This window comes from Phoenix dactylifera, unplaced genomic scaffold (assembly GCF_009389715.1).
Source record: "Phoenix dactylifera cultivar Barhee BC4 unplaced genomic scaffold, palm_55x_up_171113_PBpolish2nd_filt_p 002461F, whole genome shotgun sequence".
NCBI classification, from domain to species: Eukaryota; Viridiplantae; Streptophyta; class Magnoliopsida; order Arecales; family Arecaceae; genus Phoenix; species Phoenix dactylifera.
This window is the reverse complement of record NW_024069672.1, coordinates 15,634-32,811: the sequence shown is the minus strand read 5'-3', so window position 1 is coordinate 32,811 and position 17,178 is coordinate 15,634. Positions and strand designations below refer to the sequence as shown.

Sequence of the window (17,178 nt, the reverse complement as noted above, 5' to 3'; positions counted from 1 at the left end):
GTCTCGCACAGTGTTTCTTTACCTAGGTGCCCCCACCTCCGAGTTTTCTCAAGACAAATTTTGACGGATGCGTACTGAATGGCGGGAGTATGGAAAGGGCTCGCTTCATCATCAAAGGTTTAGACTCCAAGATGATTGCAGCTGGTTGTTTCTAGATCTTTGACACCTCGGTATCGGAGGCGGAGTTGTGAGCAGCCTGGACTGGTGTGTGCTATGCTTGGCGCGAGCTGTGAGCTAGTGCTATCGTGCTTGAGGATGATTCGGCTACAGTTATTGGTTGGATTCAACAGGGACTGGGAGGGTGGGCGAGAACCACCCGCTGCTCAGGAATATCCAGGCTATGATCGGTGGTGGGATAGCCTTGCAGGCAAAGCATGTGTATCGAAAAGCCAACAGGGCAGCAAATTGGGTAGCCTCATATGTGGCTAACCATTTTGGGGAGACCTTTTAGCTAAAGGAGAGGGGATTACTCGGTGCATTTTGGAACTTGTTATCCTTTGACTTTTTTGGGTGTATTCGTACTCGTTATGTATGATACATCCATTTCAGCCCAAAAAAAAAGAGTCGTCGGTTGTTAGGACTTGTTGACATGTGCTGATTGTTCTCCTTGGCTGATTAGCTCGTCGACCAGAGCCGAAGTCGTTCGCCTCGGTTAGTCAGCTCCTCGGCTGGAGCCGAAGTTGTCCAAGATTGGCTTATGATGAGGCCATGGAGAGGTTGGTTTTGTTCGAGGTTGAGTGTCTAATATTTTCTCCATCAAGAGGTTTACTGGTCTCTCCACAGTTCCAGCAACTTTCTTCCATTGGAGAGAGAGAGAATTACTAGCAGAAGCATTTATTACCCATCAAGAAACCATTAGGAGTTAGAAAGCTTGATGCGGAGCTAAGGAACAAATGAACCGAGCAAAGTACCAGAGCTCCACATACATACAGTTTATATAATCAACAGAATCAACCTACAAGCATATTTTGACCAAGGAGGTTTACCGGCCCTCCATAGTTCCAGCAAGTAACTTTCGTTGGAGATTATGAGGAAGAGAACTACCAGACATACATGCAAATATACTTGTATAAGCTCTGAGACTAGTTTTTATCAAACCGAGCCAAGCTCAAGACCTGTTTGAGCTCAACTCATTTTCTAATTGAGCAACCTTACTGCATGCTACTGAATCATAAATATAATGGACACTGATGATCCACTAATATCTTTTATCTACGCACCTGCTCACCATCTTCATGTAGGTATATTTAGGATAAGAATGATGATTAAGATGCCACTCACAGAAGTTCAGTTCAGGGACCTTTTGCATGCAGTAGAGGGAATTTTTGAATAGATAGCTCATTACCTAAACTCATTCGTCCTGGTGAAATGTTACCCGCATGAAAGATCATAAAATACACATTCACATTGAAGCTCCCCAACAATTACTCTAAAATCAGATATATGCACCATCAAAGTTCTGTAATCCAGAGCACACAAGCAGACTACATGTAATTAGAAACGTAGACAATTCCTGATATGCTACAAGGCATTGACCCAATCTTAATGTCTGAAGTATATATATTTATATATCATATCATGCTTCTCATCCCAAAGAAATCATGCTGGTACTTCACTGCATAACAACTGCGTAGAATGCCATCTTTTGAATGCGCTTGCCTTAAAAACATACAGTATTTCGGAAAATGAACAAATCTATGCCTCCTAATTACAAGGATCACTAGTGCATATGGCAATTGGTCCAAGTGGTGGACTGTAAAATATGATCTGCAACATGTTTAGCCTGTCGTAAGGCCAATTTGTTCTCATAAAAAATATACATCAAATATTTCTAAAATTCTTGATTTTCATTTTTTCCCCTTTCTTTCTGTGTAACTGGCAAAGTCGCGAACTATTGATTACTTCAGGTTAAAGCGAAGGGAAAAACTTGTTCAGATTGTAAGGGAGGGAATAAAATTCTTCGCTCCTTGGATCTGTTCTATAAGATCTGAACTTTTCCCACCAATGCCAACCTCTATCCCTTCTTGTGGATGCTTCCCCACGCAGGAGAGTGAAATCCAAGAAGTAAGCAATTATGGCTGCCACGGTTGCAGGTGATGAAAATATCACGTTGACAACGTCATTAAACTGCAACATACAAGGAGTTCTCAGTCCAGCTTCGATGTGAACAAAATCAAACAGGTCAGAGGAAATCAACAAATAAGAGGCAGCAGAGATGCCACAAAGTTGCATCAACATTTGGTGTAGAGCTGGAAATGGGCTTGAGCCAGCCCGAAGACCATCGAGCCAGGCCGACTTCGGGTCGGCCTATGGGCTAGGCCCAAAAAATTTCGAGCTAGGATTGTGTTTAATTACAGAGCCTATTTATTTTTTGGGCTGAGCTCAGAGAGATCATTGTCCCGGCCCAAGCCCGAGCCCGAGCTTGAATTCAGACCTAAACCTAGCCCGGTTCAAGCATTTAAGCTAATTCCAAAATGAGCCTATTCAATACTCCAGGTCTCCAATGGGTTCATTGGGCTAGTGGGCGTCAAAGTATGTTTAATTGGTTGGATGTTTAATTTATTTTTATTACCCTTAATTTGACAACTGGATATTGAATTATAACTAATTTATTTTGGGTGTCATTCAAAAGTTTTTTTTTGTGGTTCGGGCCAGTCTAGTTTTTGGCCCAAACAAGTAATTCGAGCTGGCATAATTGGATTCGGGTCGGGCTTAGGCCGGGGTTTTCCAAATATTTTCGGGCCAAAGCCCAAAAACAAATTTCGGGCTGGACTCAGGTAGAGGTGAGGCCCTGCCCAGCCCGGCTCGTTTCTGGTGATGCATTGCAACTATAGATGAATGAACATCCGATAAAGATCATTAGGATGTCAGGTCCTTGAAGAATTTTATCATTATTGATTTTTTTTTAAAAAAAAAATTGAATTTGTCCAGGGCAGTTCCTGCACAAGAGAAGCATTTAACAGTTCTGCAATGCATCAAAAACCATCATATATTTTTAAAAAACTAAAAAAAAGAGAGAAATATAGGCAGAATCTAAACATTCACTTACTGCTCTTGAACGGGTGTGGACTGGGCCATAACCAGCCAGTATTTCATATTCCTTGAAGTATTCTGGCACTGACAAGCCCATAAACAAAGAAAACCCTAGTATAAATTTCGTCCGCAAGCTGTTAAGATTGCAGAACTGAAGAAAGCCAAGCCCAGCAGAAGCTGTTTGCAAAATAATAAACAATGGTCATAAGTTTTCAAAGGGAGAAAAGCATGGGGCAAACATTGACATTGAATTGAATTCCCACACCAACGAGAAAATTTTTTTACTACATTTCCTCTTTTTTACTACATTTCTTCTTTTTTACTTGAGTAGTTGATCATATTTTAAGGAACAATTAAATTAGTGCATAAGATGCTGTATGGTGGACCTGTTACAAACGAAGTTCATATATTAATTTCTCAAACTGCATGCAACAGTAATGATTATAGATTTAATCAAATGCAAATAGGGATGAAAACAGATTGGATTTTAGTATATCCATATCCACATCTATATTAATTGAGTGCAGACGAATATGGAAATGGATATTAAACATGCCAGAATTTATTTCCATATTTGTCCTAAATAGATACACATAGTAATTGAATATCAAATTTTTTTTCCTAAGCAGATACAAATATAAATTGGATTCCACTTTGGCTACAAAATAAGATTCTTGAGCATAGTTTGATAGGGACAAAATTAAATTAGAAAATTTAGAGATATATATATATATATATTAAAGTAGGAAAATGACAAGTACCTTGCATGCAGAATTTAGATAATTAACAGCCCTCTCCCTTGTCATCATGGATGCATGCACATCAATGTCAATGTTAGGGAAGCCCCCATACACATGTAAAAGTTTTTTTTTTGTTTAACCAAGGTATCCAGATATCTGAATCTAAAAAAACCTTAGTATCTGGATATCCGAATTTGAATCCCAGAGAAAAAAATCTTAATATTTGGATATATCCAAATTCAAATCTGAATAAAAACTTGGAATGTGTATCAGTTCCAAAAATTAATCAGTTTCTGTCTCTAAATCCAATTGATACAGATTTTTAGATGCAAACTCAATTCAATCATGATCCCAACTCTGGATTGGGTTTTATCCGACCCATTTTCAGCTGAAGATTCAAATGAAACTAATAATAAACATTGGTGACATTTAGTAAACAATATTTTAGCAAAAATATATTTGGTGGCATGACAAGTGGATCATAATTAGAATCCACACACAGACCAAACATGCTGCCAGTGAACATAGCAGATACTAGATACTCAAAAACAAATTTTGTTATGCAGCAAAGTGCATAACTTCCTGCAGCCCGAAGTGGAAGTATTATTATTCGAAGATCATTCTAGATTACTACCACTAGTATTAGCACATGTAATGCACCCAAAAGAAACACTCATGGCTATATGATATGACACCATCCGAGCAGGGAATTTTTCCAACTACTTATGCATCTTTATAAATACAATCCACTTTTCGCAGGAACGCTTCACCAGTTTATCTCCCATAAATAAATAGATATCTAGAACCGACCCAAAAGGACTGAAACTATAAAAGATGCAAGTATCTATTGAATGCATGGGGTCAGTTATCCAGGACAAGGAGTATTTGCCATAATAGAAGAAAAATGTGTTATAATAGAAGACATGATTACTAGCATGATTCCATTGTCATTTCCTAAATATGTGTTGTTACTGTTAATAATCACCTGTCAGTGCCATAGAGCTTCAGGTCATTAGTGACATTCTGATTATGTGTGCGTATTTATCTTTATAAGTATACAGACATAATGCATATACATACATATATACACATACATAGATACATACATAGGTAAGTAAAGGACAGGCCATGTGAACTGTTGCGACAAAATCTCCAAGAACCTTCAATCAAGATTGAAATATTTAAACTATAAAGGCACTCTTAAAATAAATGAAATTCCACTCCTTTATGGTAGTAGTGTTAAACAACCATAACCATAACCTTTTTCACTAACAACCATAACCATAATCAACAAGGTTAAATGAAACAATTTAAGTTCTGCTTTACATATATTTTCAAGTAAATAGTGCTAATAAAGCTATATATTATCAACATAAGCCTCATAAATCCCCTTTTCACAACTCCCATCTGGATTGTATCAGGCCTTACTCTCCTTGTTCCTCACTAAAGTGCACAAATCAAGCCCCTCTTGTTACTGGGCTTCCTCACCTCCACTGCACATGCTCACACCATTTTAACCAGTCCATTTTAAAATAGGTTTGTTCAACTCCAATACCTTTTTCCTTGTCTCCCTCTCTATCCTTCCTGATCTAATAATGTATTCAACTTAGCATTCTTATCTCTATAGCACAGCTTACTTAAATTGTCCATGTTTATGATCCATTATTCCAATTTGCAGAGCATGACAAGCCTATTTATTGTCTCACATAATTTGATCCCTCATATTTTAAACAAATAAATATGAAAGAAATTATGCTTAAGTGACACATAATCTTGAATGCAACAATAATATCACCTGTACTAAATTAATTTTGTCTGCTTGAATGAGAAGGTTATAGATGCTTTACAGCCTCCTAAAAATGTGTAGTTGAATGAATAAAGATGAAGAAAGCAAAGTAACCAAACAAAATCTCAGTTGTAACCGGCATTGGAAGTCTACACTACTAATGGCTTGCATGCTTGTCTGAACAAACAGACAGATGTGCCACTCAGCGACAACACTTTAAACTAAAAAAAATGACGCAGAAAAATGAATAACCACTGGAACATCCATCCAAAGAATCACATACCAGCATAGGCAAAGAGTACGCAGTACAAAGCAGCAACAATGGGTAAAGGTATTGATGCAAGAATTGCTCCAAACTTTCCTGGTTTATTTTGGACAGTACACAAATATTGCATCAGAATAACATTACACAAATAATGGTTTCTACTTCCACTATGTATACTTAGAAAATCACCTAAAATGGAGAAGAAAAGCATAAAGCAAGCTGCAATTTGAATAACTCTCCGGCTTCCAACTCGTGTCAATCCCAAGAGACCTGCATTTTCACTGTTCAAGTAACCCGCTAGTAAGTCATTTCAAATTTAACCACTTGCAAACTTGTTTTTCTTTATTCTTTATGAACCACCAGAGCTTTTTAGCTTATTACACTGATGCTGCTGAGCCATTTGCAGTACCAAACATTCCATCCAACAATATACCTATTCCCTGAAACTCCAAATGTGTGAGAAACAATACTAAAAATTGTGCTATAAGTAATGGCAATAAACAGAAGCAGAATATCTTGTCACCTGCCAGCCAATGCCCCGACTAAAAATGGCAGGTGGTATTGGTGTAGCACTTGCAAATCTTGACACTGCAATGAGAGTACCAGTTGACTGAAAATAAAGAAACTTTAATTAGAAAGTTAAAATGGTAATGGCCAAACCATGCTATGGTTCCCACTGGAACAAATTATAGTGCCTTCTAGCAAACACTCTATACATTTAACTAATCTTCAAGTGAAAGAGGTGCAAACCCTCCAGAGCTAACAAACCACCAATTATATTCAATCTTGGCATCTATCCATATAAAAATCCTGAAGTAAAAAGGATTGTCAACTTGTCATGCTTCCACAGAAACTACCCAGCTTGGACATTTGTGAGACATCTGTTTTACATGTGCAACCCCTTTTAGACCAAATGCTACTTAGATATGTCTAAATTTCCCAGAATCCTAGAAAGTTTTACTTATACATCCATGTCTAAGGGCATATTTCTACTTGCTAAGTTGCTTTCAATTCACAGCCAACCACAGGTCAAAAATGAACATTCTCAACACACTCTATTAGTATAGACTCGAAATACAAATCTTAAACACTATGCATCATTGATATTATGTATAACTCATGATAAAGGTAAGAGAGATGCTGATTTTAATGCAACTCCAATCAAGATAATCAGCAAAAGCTACAGATAAGGGTGAAATGAGAAGATTAAGATATTAAGCGAAGATATGGTTCAGACAAGAAGGGCAAAGATCTCTAGACAATGCTTAACTATCTGTGATAACACAAGGAAAACTCAAAAAAGTTGGTCTAAAATATTTAATCAAGCTATTTGTGAATTTATATATCCAATTCAACCTTTAGATATTTGATCAAATTTTCTTCGGTGCCAACCCACAACTAGAAAACATGCATGATTATTTCTATCTGGACTGACTTTCTGCCATTTGTTCCGATAAAAAGCTTCATTCTCCATCAACATAAATACTTCCAAATAAAAGGACTAATGTCATTTATTTGAGATATGCTTCACGTTTTCTTTTAATACCAGGGGGAGTTGAACTATTGAACTACGGCCAAATAAGCTAGAACCCAACCTGCTGCAGCCTGCCAATAAGGCCAGCCAACTTGTGTGAGGCGGGCCGCTTGAACCGGGGCCTATTCTCTTAATTTAGGTGTTTTTCCAATCCCGAATTACTTCTGCCTATTGGAGTTATTGCGGGGTGCAGCCTAGCAAACCAACTTCATAATCAAGCACAACTTAGCCCCATAGCAGATATTCTACCATCATCATAGTATCTGATTTCAACATCCCAAACATTTAGTCCCCACTGCCTCCTTAAATGATATCCCTTCTATGCCATCAACAGGTGTTCATCGCCTCTAAAATAACAGGGAGAGTTAGAGCTGAAGTGTCAATTGCAACATCATCATGAGCAACTTCAGTTCAGCTCGAGAAGGATTTGCTTAATTTGCAATACAAATAATCTTGGAACCAAGTTTAAGCAATCGCTGTCCAGCTCATGCACAGCTCAGCATGAGCCCAATATAATGAATATTTTAGATCTTATATCCAGCAATAAAGTTGCTGTCTCCAATAAGAAATGATGGGTGGGAAACTAAATTTTTTTCTCCAAAGGGAGCTGTGTATAAGGAGAAAATGCAACATGAGTGACGAAGCACTAGAAAGAGCCATGCATGAACAACCATGTTCTGTTCATGACAATTCTAGTTGTTCTGGAAGTTCTGATGTAGTAGATTTAATCAAGTTGACCTTGAGTTGAGCAAAGCTTAGCTAGTCGAGGCTCGCTTGACTAGATCCCCACAGAGCACAATCTCATGATTTCACGTGTAGAAAGGAAAGATGATTTCAGCTTTTGCCACTTTCATTACAGAAAACATGTAAAACCATAAAACATCTTGCAGCCATTATTACTACCAGTCAATACATCAAGCTTAGAAAAAGGAATAAGAAGAAACAGGTGCAATCTACATGAGCCTTGCCCAACTGATAATTAGACTTCTTGATACAGCACAGCAGAAGATTAGGGCTGAAATCAGCATTATTTTCAGATGAAGCAGTTATTCAAGACAGAGAAAAGAAAGAAGAGAGTGGAGAAGGTGTACTTGAAGAATTTAAGGAAATTAGAGAAAGAAGAAAAGAAGCCAACAAGGTTCCAAGAAGAAAAAAGGCTTTGATTTAATACTAGAATGCAATTATCTCTATATAAAGCATGGAAACCTTTTAAGTTTTAACTGCTAGCCCAAAAAAAATAAAGTTAAAATCAAGGTTCAATATCTCAGTACCAGACCTCGTACGGGTACCATCTTGGTACAGTGTTGGTATGCATGGTACAAAGGTCAATTTGGTAATCCCCTATACTGCATATAGGTTTGGTATCGGTACCCCATCATATAGGTCATTGTTCCTCTCTTTCCCTCTAATTCCTACTGGCCAGCCCCAAAAAAAGAGCCTAACAATCTATTCTAGCTAATGTGGCAATAATAGTTTAATATACCACATCATATATTAATCTAAGCCCTCAATTCAATAGATTAACTCATCTGATGTTCACCGTACAACAGAATTAAGCAAGCTAAATATAGAAGTCCAGCCAAGGTTAGATGAACCGACCGAACCGACGTACCGATGAAGACCGGTACCGGTTCGGTACCGAACCGTACCGGTTCTGAAAAGAAAATGCGCGGACGCGCGCTGCAGAGGGGCAACGCGTGGGCTCGCTACACCGCACAGCGAGCCCGCGCGGGGAATCGCGCACGCATGGTTCCCCGCACGTCGACCATGACCCCACCGCGTGGAACGCGCATGAGCACGAGTCGGGGACATGTTTCTCCACTCGCGCCCGCGTCCCCGCGTGTAGGCGCGCTCCCGCGGCCTCTCTCTCTTTTTCTTTTCTTCTTCCCTCTCTCCTTCTCTTCTTCTTCCCTTCTCTCCTCTCTTCTCCTCTCTTCCCCCTTCTTCCCCACGAGTACCGGTACAAACCGGTGCGGTTCACACTGGTACAAGCCCGAACCGGTGCGGTTCGACCGGTACCGGGCTTGTACCGGTGCGATTCGCACAGGTACAGACAAAGAACCGTTTGGTTCCGACCTTTTACCGGTACGGCACAGGCTGAACCGGTCGATTCCAACTGATTCAGCAGACCTTGAGTCCAGCTAACTGAGATAAAAATTAAATTCTACAATCATCATCAAAAATCGACATATATCAGTTTTAGTTGCCAAAGCATGGAATATCAAATCATTCTAACTCAAATGTAAATGGATAAATCACAGAGTCAAAGCACTAGAATGATCTACTGATGATTGCCAACCAGGTGAGCAACTAATAAACAAGAGGTTCAACTATCATTTCAACACCTCTACTTTCTTAGCACTACTCTTAATCTAAGTTCCCTCCAACCAACCAGGCAACTATATTATTGAAACTAGGGGACAACTACACAAAAACACCCCATATCTGCACTGGATCAGCCAACTCTAATTTTATGAGATGTCTTTGTATATATAGTAGTTCTAAATTAAATAAGAAAATAGAATAAGACATTTCAGGCGTTTCTCGCCTAATTTCACATGTAATTCTAAAAAATTGCATTCTCTGCTCTGTTTCAATTGATTAATTTACAGTCCCTTGTTCTTCAAGCATAGTTTTAAATAAAGCATTCATCTAATCAGATGTCATCATCAAGAAGTCTATGAATCTTAATATGCCACCTTGGTTTTATCCATGTTTTTCTTTATTGGTTATGATACACATGTAAATGTACGCGGCTACTGCTAAAGATTTTATATATGGAGTAAATTCTAGAAAGATTTTACTAATATCACTACCTTATAAAATTATTTAAGATTTTTTTGACATATTACGTTCTTAACCTAGATAAGCTTAAGTTTTGCTATGTTAGAAAACCACTATAAATTTGTATTTTGGAGAACATGAGTCATGAAAATCCCTACATAAGGAGAGTTTCTCCCTTGGGCTCCTCTAACAGCACCAGAATCCTATTTTATAGAAGTTAGAATAGTTTAAACATTTAAGGGAGATATCTAATTAGGGTTGCAAAGGAAATTGAAAAGTTCGAAAATATAGCTGCTTTAAATAGTGTTAGGATTTTTTAAAGTATATCCTGAACCTTATTAATCCCCAGCATACAACTATCCATATTCATTTATTAAGACAAAAGCAAGAGAACAATATAATCAACTTTTTATGTACCATACAAACAGGTGGTACGATGCATACTATACAGACCCAATAGGATACAAATATCCAAGGCAGAGCTCGGTATGCCACCCATCCAAAGTGTACTATACTTTTGTATCAGGGCTTTTCGGTGTAACACAAGTTGCTACTAGAGCTTTTTGGGCATGCCACCATTATTTTTGGGGCATATAATAACGTAATAATAAAGCACCGATGCAGAGGATGGGATCGAGACCAAAAACATTGGATATAATTGAAAAAAAAAAAGAGACCACAAGTGCCCCAAACATACAATCACATGAATAATCCACATGATTAGAACTAGTTTACCTTTTAGAATAGCCTAGAGTACATGTTATCATGTAAGCATGTATGGACTAGTAAAAGTCTAATATTTTACTTAACTATGCATATATTACATCTTGCCAATGTTTTAAAAGTTTGCTAGAGTACCACTTAACCTTTAAATTTGCAAGCTAAGAGGAATGAGAATCAGATGTTGAAACATGACAAAATGTCATCCATTGGTCAAAAAAAAGGCTAAGAAACAGCATCTCTCAACAGACTTGGAATGGTAAAATTTGTGCAACATACATTTATGAGAGAACTCAAATGGGTTAACCTTCAAGACAAGTAATCTCAACTTCATGTCAACTTTTTCTGGACTTCCAGGGTTTTACCAAACCGAGTTTAAGCATGATATAAATTCAAAAACTGTAAAATAACGTTGATAGGGAGATATGTGGGAGGGCAACCACAATATTTGAAATAAAAAGCAGAATCTCACCAGTCTCCAACTTAGATAGAAAATGGCATTTCATTTGGCTAAAAGTAACTTCAACGACTCAAACTTTATTATCTATTTCATTCAACCTGAATATAAAACAAAAGATTTTGATTATATTGCGAATGCCCATACTTAAATGGATCACCTGAAACAATCGGTCAGTTCTACAGTATGCTGCTGAAGGCCAGGTGGGGAATATCCAAAGGACTAGATGTCTAAAGGGATATAATACTAAAATAAAATGATACTTCCTCATAAAGTGCAGCACAATCCCCTTCTGAAACATAAAGCATAAAAGCATGTAGGGCCCTCTTCAAAAGGTGTCTCACCATACTTTCTGGCTATTGTTAGCAAAACAAGCTAGTTGTGGGGGCGGGGAGACTCTTAGGGCCTAAGCTATGACCTAATCCCTACTTGATCCAACATGTCCACCAAAGGAACCTTCTTAAGCAACTTTCCATTGTTACCTTGACCCTTCACTGTTATCATCTACCTGCTGACCTCTTTCACGATCAGCATTAGGGATTTTCAACTTTTTATTCCTTACACATAATCCATTTATCAATTTGCATCTGTGATTGTTATTGTAAGAAATTCTTAACCACGGAAATCCAAGCAAAATTTCATGAAGGTCACTATAAAAATATCACACCATGTATGGCAGTACTTTCTGACAGAAATGACGACCAAGCATCATAGATGTTGATCCATGCAACATGATATGTTTTGATTCCTCTCAACCTTTAGGTGAAGCTGTTGTAAAGCTCAAGCATGATGACATTCATAAATGATGGTAATATTCAAATATTCCACTTGGTTATTATTTTTTCCACCATGGTTTCCCACTTATACGTGCCATCTAGAATCCACCATCATGGAAGCCATCAATTCTGAAGATAAGCAAACTCAGATAATAATCTTTCTCATCTTAATCTTCATCCATCTCAGAAGATTTTTTCTCCACATGTTCTATCAAGAACAAAAATAGGGTTCCCAAAAAAAGGTGTAATGTCACACAATTTACACATTTATGGCATGTATTAGCATTGCAGTCTGTCATTGAATATTAGACATAGTGACCTTTCTTTCATCAATTCTTCTAGGATCCTTCGTAATGTTATCACTAGTGGCCATCGTATTCACTGCTTCACTACAGTCATCCCGCAATACAAAATGAAAGATGAGTTACAAAATACTCCTATCCCAGAACTCATGCATCTGGTACCTTTGACATTCAAATATCATTCTGTTTTTGGTTCTTAAGTACCATTTTCTTGGTCTCCAAAGGGGTAGTACCGTAATCACAAGATAAATGAGGTGCCATGACACCAGAATCAAGTTACAATAATAATAATCTATAAGTTCCATTGTGAGTTTGTATATAGACCAACTAGACAAGTCTTAGCTAAGCTTAAAATATAAGATACTTAAGTATTATGAGCATTTTTTCATGGTCTTAGGCCTCAATGTGAATGATTATGGATAACTCAACATGCAAATTATATTTTCTATTATGTATCTCCATGATTTTACCATAGTATCCATCAATAGGGATCTTTAAACTATTGAAACATTATTATCTAAACTGTAAGAGATTTTTACAGAAAACCCTAACTTATAGTTGGTAACATCAAGTTCGAAAAAAATAGCTCAGCATTCAGGTAAAGCCATCACTTGTTCATCCCCCTCTCAATCCCCCCTCCCCCTGGGATTATTATCGTCATAACTGGTTTACTAAAACAAAAATATCCATTTAACCAGCTCTGTAAAATCTTATGCTTAAGGTCCAAAACAGATTCTTGATACACCAGTTGGAAAAGGGTAGACAAGGAAAAGGGCAACTGCAACAGATATTGTTATTCTTGGAGGGTTACAAAATTCAAGATATCTAAACTTCAACTGAATTTAACTGAAATATGGAAATAGTTCCAGTAGTATAATACTGGTTCTGTTTGAAATACACTTGTAGAAAAACAAACAATAAATACGTCTTGGTAAAAGCTTGAGAACATTTCATAATCCTTGTATTGGCATCCACAAATTTACCAAGTTGATTCTTAGAAATCTATGCAATATCATTTGGGATAATTCCACCAACGAACATGCAACTTTTGCTGTCTTCAGCAAAAGACAGCAATTGTCAACATAATTTAAAACTGATTCAAAAGAAAATTTTCTGAATGCACAAGAAGCAATAACTAAACAATCTTGTTTCAAGATGTAGTAGAAAAGGTTAAGAGACAATCAAATTGATGAAATAACAAGTGGATCTACGTAGCATCTACAATATACAAACCTCAATTAATGAAGCAAAGGAAGCAGCCATCATAGCAAAAACATCCCCTGCATCAAAAGTGGGACCTCCCCATTGAAATGGATAGGGAACTTTTATCCTGCATGTAATTGTAGAAACAATATATTAACCCATTTTTTATTTGGAAGTAACAGTAGGAGTGCCACCTTCAAAATTCAAGCACAGAACCTCTCCCTAGCACATACCCTGAGAGACTGCCGACAAGCAGACCCATGTCCCATTGGTAGAAAAAATATAAGATCATCTTAAATATTTATAAAAAAAGAAACGAAAATAACTTTTTTTTTGTGCAGACGACATGTGTCCATTCTAACGGCAGCATTAAGCCATTCTTCATTGTTTTTTCTCTCATAAAAGTAAAATAACATAAATCACGATATTGATCAAATTTAAAGCGCTTCTTCTGATCTGCATTTGACACCACAATCAGTATGTCTCAATAAACAAAAAGCCAAGTCAAAGTGCACCAAATCAATAGCCATGATTTTTCAAACGAGCATTGTTTACGATTTGTTAGCTATTTAGTGGAAGAATTACTTTTGAGTCTCACGTCAACAATTCCAAATTACTAGCAAGACAGACTCGGTAGATATGTGCAAGACAGAAGAGAAAGTTGTAGTCCACTGCCTATGTTGACGAAAATTTTCAAGTAGATTTCAATAAAGCCCAATGCCCATATAAAGGTCTAAGGCCATATTCCCTACACAGATAAAATCTTGAAAAACTGTTAGGGAAAGTACAAATGAAAGAACCATGTGTTAACTATGTGTTAAGGCAAAACACATTGTAGAAAAGAAGATAATTCGAAAAGGCATCCCTACAGAAAGCTACAGGATCCAGCCAGTCTATAGTATGGTGGTTGCTATGAACAATATGGAAAGCATGAGGGGAAAAACACATATGACATCAATTTGAAGAAAAAGGAAAAAGTGAATGCAAACTAATAAATCCAACCAATTGGAGTTGCAATACCATTTGGAAGCACGAATAGGCCAGAGCGATCCGCACGGCAACTAAACTGTGTCTGTGGAGGCCTATGTTTATAAGCACCAGCCACAGTCAAAATGTACGCATAAGCCCAGACAATTGCAACAGTAATTAGCACTGCAAATCGATCAAAGATTGCTCTCCTTCTGCCAATTGCATGGGGAACATACTGCAGATAATGAACACCCCAAGTAAACAAAGTCATATGGTAGAACCATTGATATCAGACAGCACGAAAGCACTCAAATAGTAATCCCGAACAACAATTCACTTAGGTCATGCAAACCCAATTACCTGCGAGAAGAATATTAACAGAACAAGTGCCGGAAGCCCAACTTCAACACATCTTGCCAACTAGAAGCATGAACCAGAAACAGAACACACCAACCCAAGAAATGAGACATTATACTGATCATGAACTAATGAACAGGAGGACCCCTTAAAGAACAGAGATTACTTACATTGGGAAAACCAATGTAGAAAAGCCCAAGCGCGGCAAGAGTCACAAAAGGAACTGCTGCAAGGGGGCTAAGAAACCTAAACCATCGAAAAGAACATCAATATTTAATCTGGCAGAGAAAAAGAAGATAAAGAAAAACAGAGAAGCAGAATTTTAAAACCAAAAAAAAAGAAAATTTGATAAAAGTTTTATTCCTCATATCTGATATCCAGTAAACCCAATTACAAAGAAGGATAAGAAAGAAGAAAAAGAGAAGCAAAGAGACCTCATAACGATTCTCCAAATGCCCAAGAACCCAACAATTATCTGAAAACTGAAGCAGCAATCAGAGCCCCCTGTATCGCCCTCATAGTTTGCACAAACCTCTGATAAAAAAGAACATAAATCACCCCCAATACATTTAAAAACAAAAAAAAAGGAAGAGAGTTGCATATAATCTACAAGAAACAGACCTCATATGGATCAATGATGTAAACGAAGCGCCTGCTGAGAATAATAGAGATGGTGGGGAGGAGATAAGTGAAGGAACCCCCGATCACAGCCGGAAGCCGGGTCCCAAAGTAGGCCTGCAGCAAAGTATTGATCCCGGCAACGAAAAGCAGCGTCTGAATCACCCTCGCCTTCTCCTCCTGCACCCGTTTCGTTTCAAAAAACAGTTCAAACGGATGAAACAGAGAAAAAGGTGCCACCTTTGATTCAAAAAGGTCGAGAGAGAGAGAGAGAGGGAGCGAGAGAGACAGAATCAGAGAGAAACTCACTGCGCCGCCGCCCATTTGGGGGACGAGGATGGTGGGAATGAGGACGGGTGGTGCCGAGCATCACCAGATAGTGCTGGAATCCCAGAACAATGGCTTCCGCTGGAGACCAAAAGAGAAGCAAATAAGAATTGGCGATGAGAAGGGAAGAAGCAATGATGAAAAAACGAGACTGACCCCATGGGCGGAGGGCTAGCGAGGCAGAAGTCGATGCCGGGCAATTGCTCTTTAACAGGGTGTGGAAACGAACTCGTCCAGCTTCGCCGGGGGACCAGGGGGCTTCGCCGGGGGGGCCATCGCCGCCGCCGCAAGGTCTCTCTCGCTCGCTCTCTCGCTCCTCCGGGACTGCGCGCGAGTGTGGAGAAGTTAAACGCACGGAAGAGCGTTAGCATATAGCGCGGTCTCTCCGGCTTTCTCCCTCCTACTGGAATTACTTAATGGGATTAATTAGCCTCGCTGGGGATGTTTATTCTTGTCAATTAAAGTTAATGCCATTTTGCTCTTCTTATTAAACGCGAAACCATTCGAAATGGAGGAGGTAGGAGAAGCCAGAGAGCCTGGAAAACCATGGGAAGGAAATTGGTTTCTATATGAGGTTCAGGAATCTATGGGAAGGAAATTGGGTTTAACTACCATTTGGCTGACAGTCACACCCATCTTTGACCGATATTCCGATATTTTCACCACTTGCTTTCTCTATGGAGTTCATCAATCTATTACGTTAGATGATTAATGCTCAAACCCATATGGGTTGTTTGCACTTTTCCACGTACATGAGCATGTAGTTTGCTTGCCCTGAAAATGATCTTCATGTGACATAAAGTATTATGCAAATATATCCAATCATGTTACGCATATTCTTGTCACTACAATTGATTAGAATTCATATTCAATTTAGAAAGGCATAGTCTTTCTCTTTTTTTTTTAAATAAAAAAACTTATTGGCGCATGATAATCCATACAAATGATCAATTTATTGGAGCAAATATTATTTATATATGCTAGATTTAATACAGTATACTTGTTTCTTTCTCTTGATCTTAGAGTATATTTATGAAGGGTTGTACTGTGAAAAGGGTATGAATTTCAGAGAGAAGAGAGGTGCCTATTCCATGGTTAGAGGTGGAGTTGAAAAAATAGGGATACATGGACCCCATTCTATAGACTTATATTATTTAAGTGGATATAGAAAGAAATATATGTCATTCTCCTCAACATTCTCTCTTTTTTTATTGATAAATATGGCCAATAATGAACGTATATTAGATCCTGAATTTATGCCCTAATACATCGAGCTAATAAACAGCATAAGTCATGAGCAATCCCCC

General features: G+C 38.1%; 1 pseudogene; it reads right to left on the bottom strand.

Moving 5' to 3' along the window:
- Positions 1-1,619: 1,619 nt before the first annotated feature.
- Positions 1,620-16,242, bottom strand: LOC120109599 (annotated as a pseudogene).
- Positions 16,243-17,178: the final 936 nt, after the last annotated feature.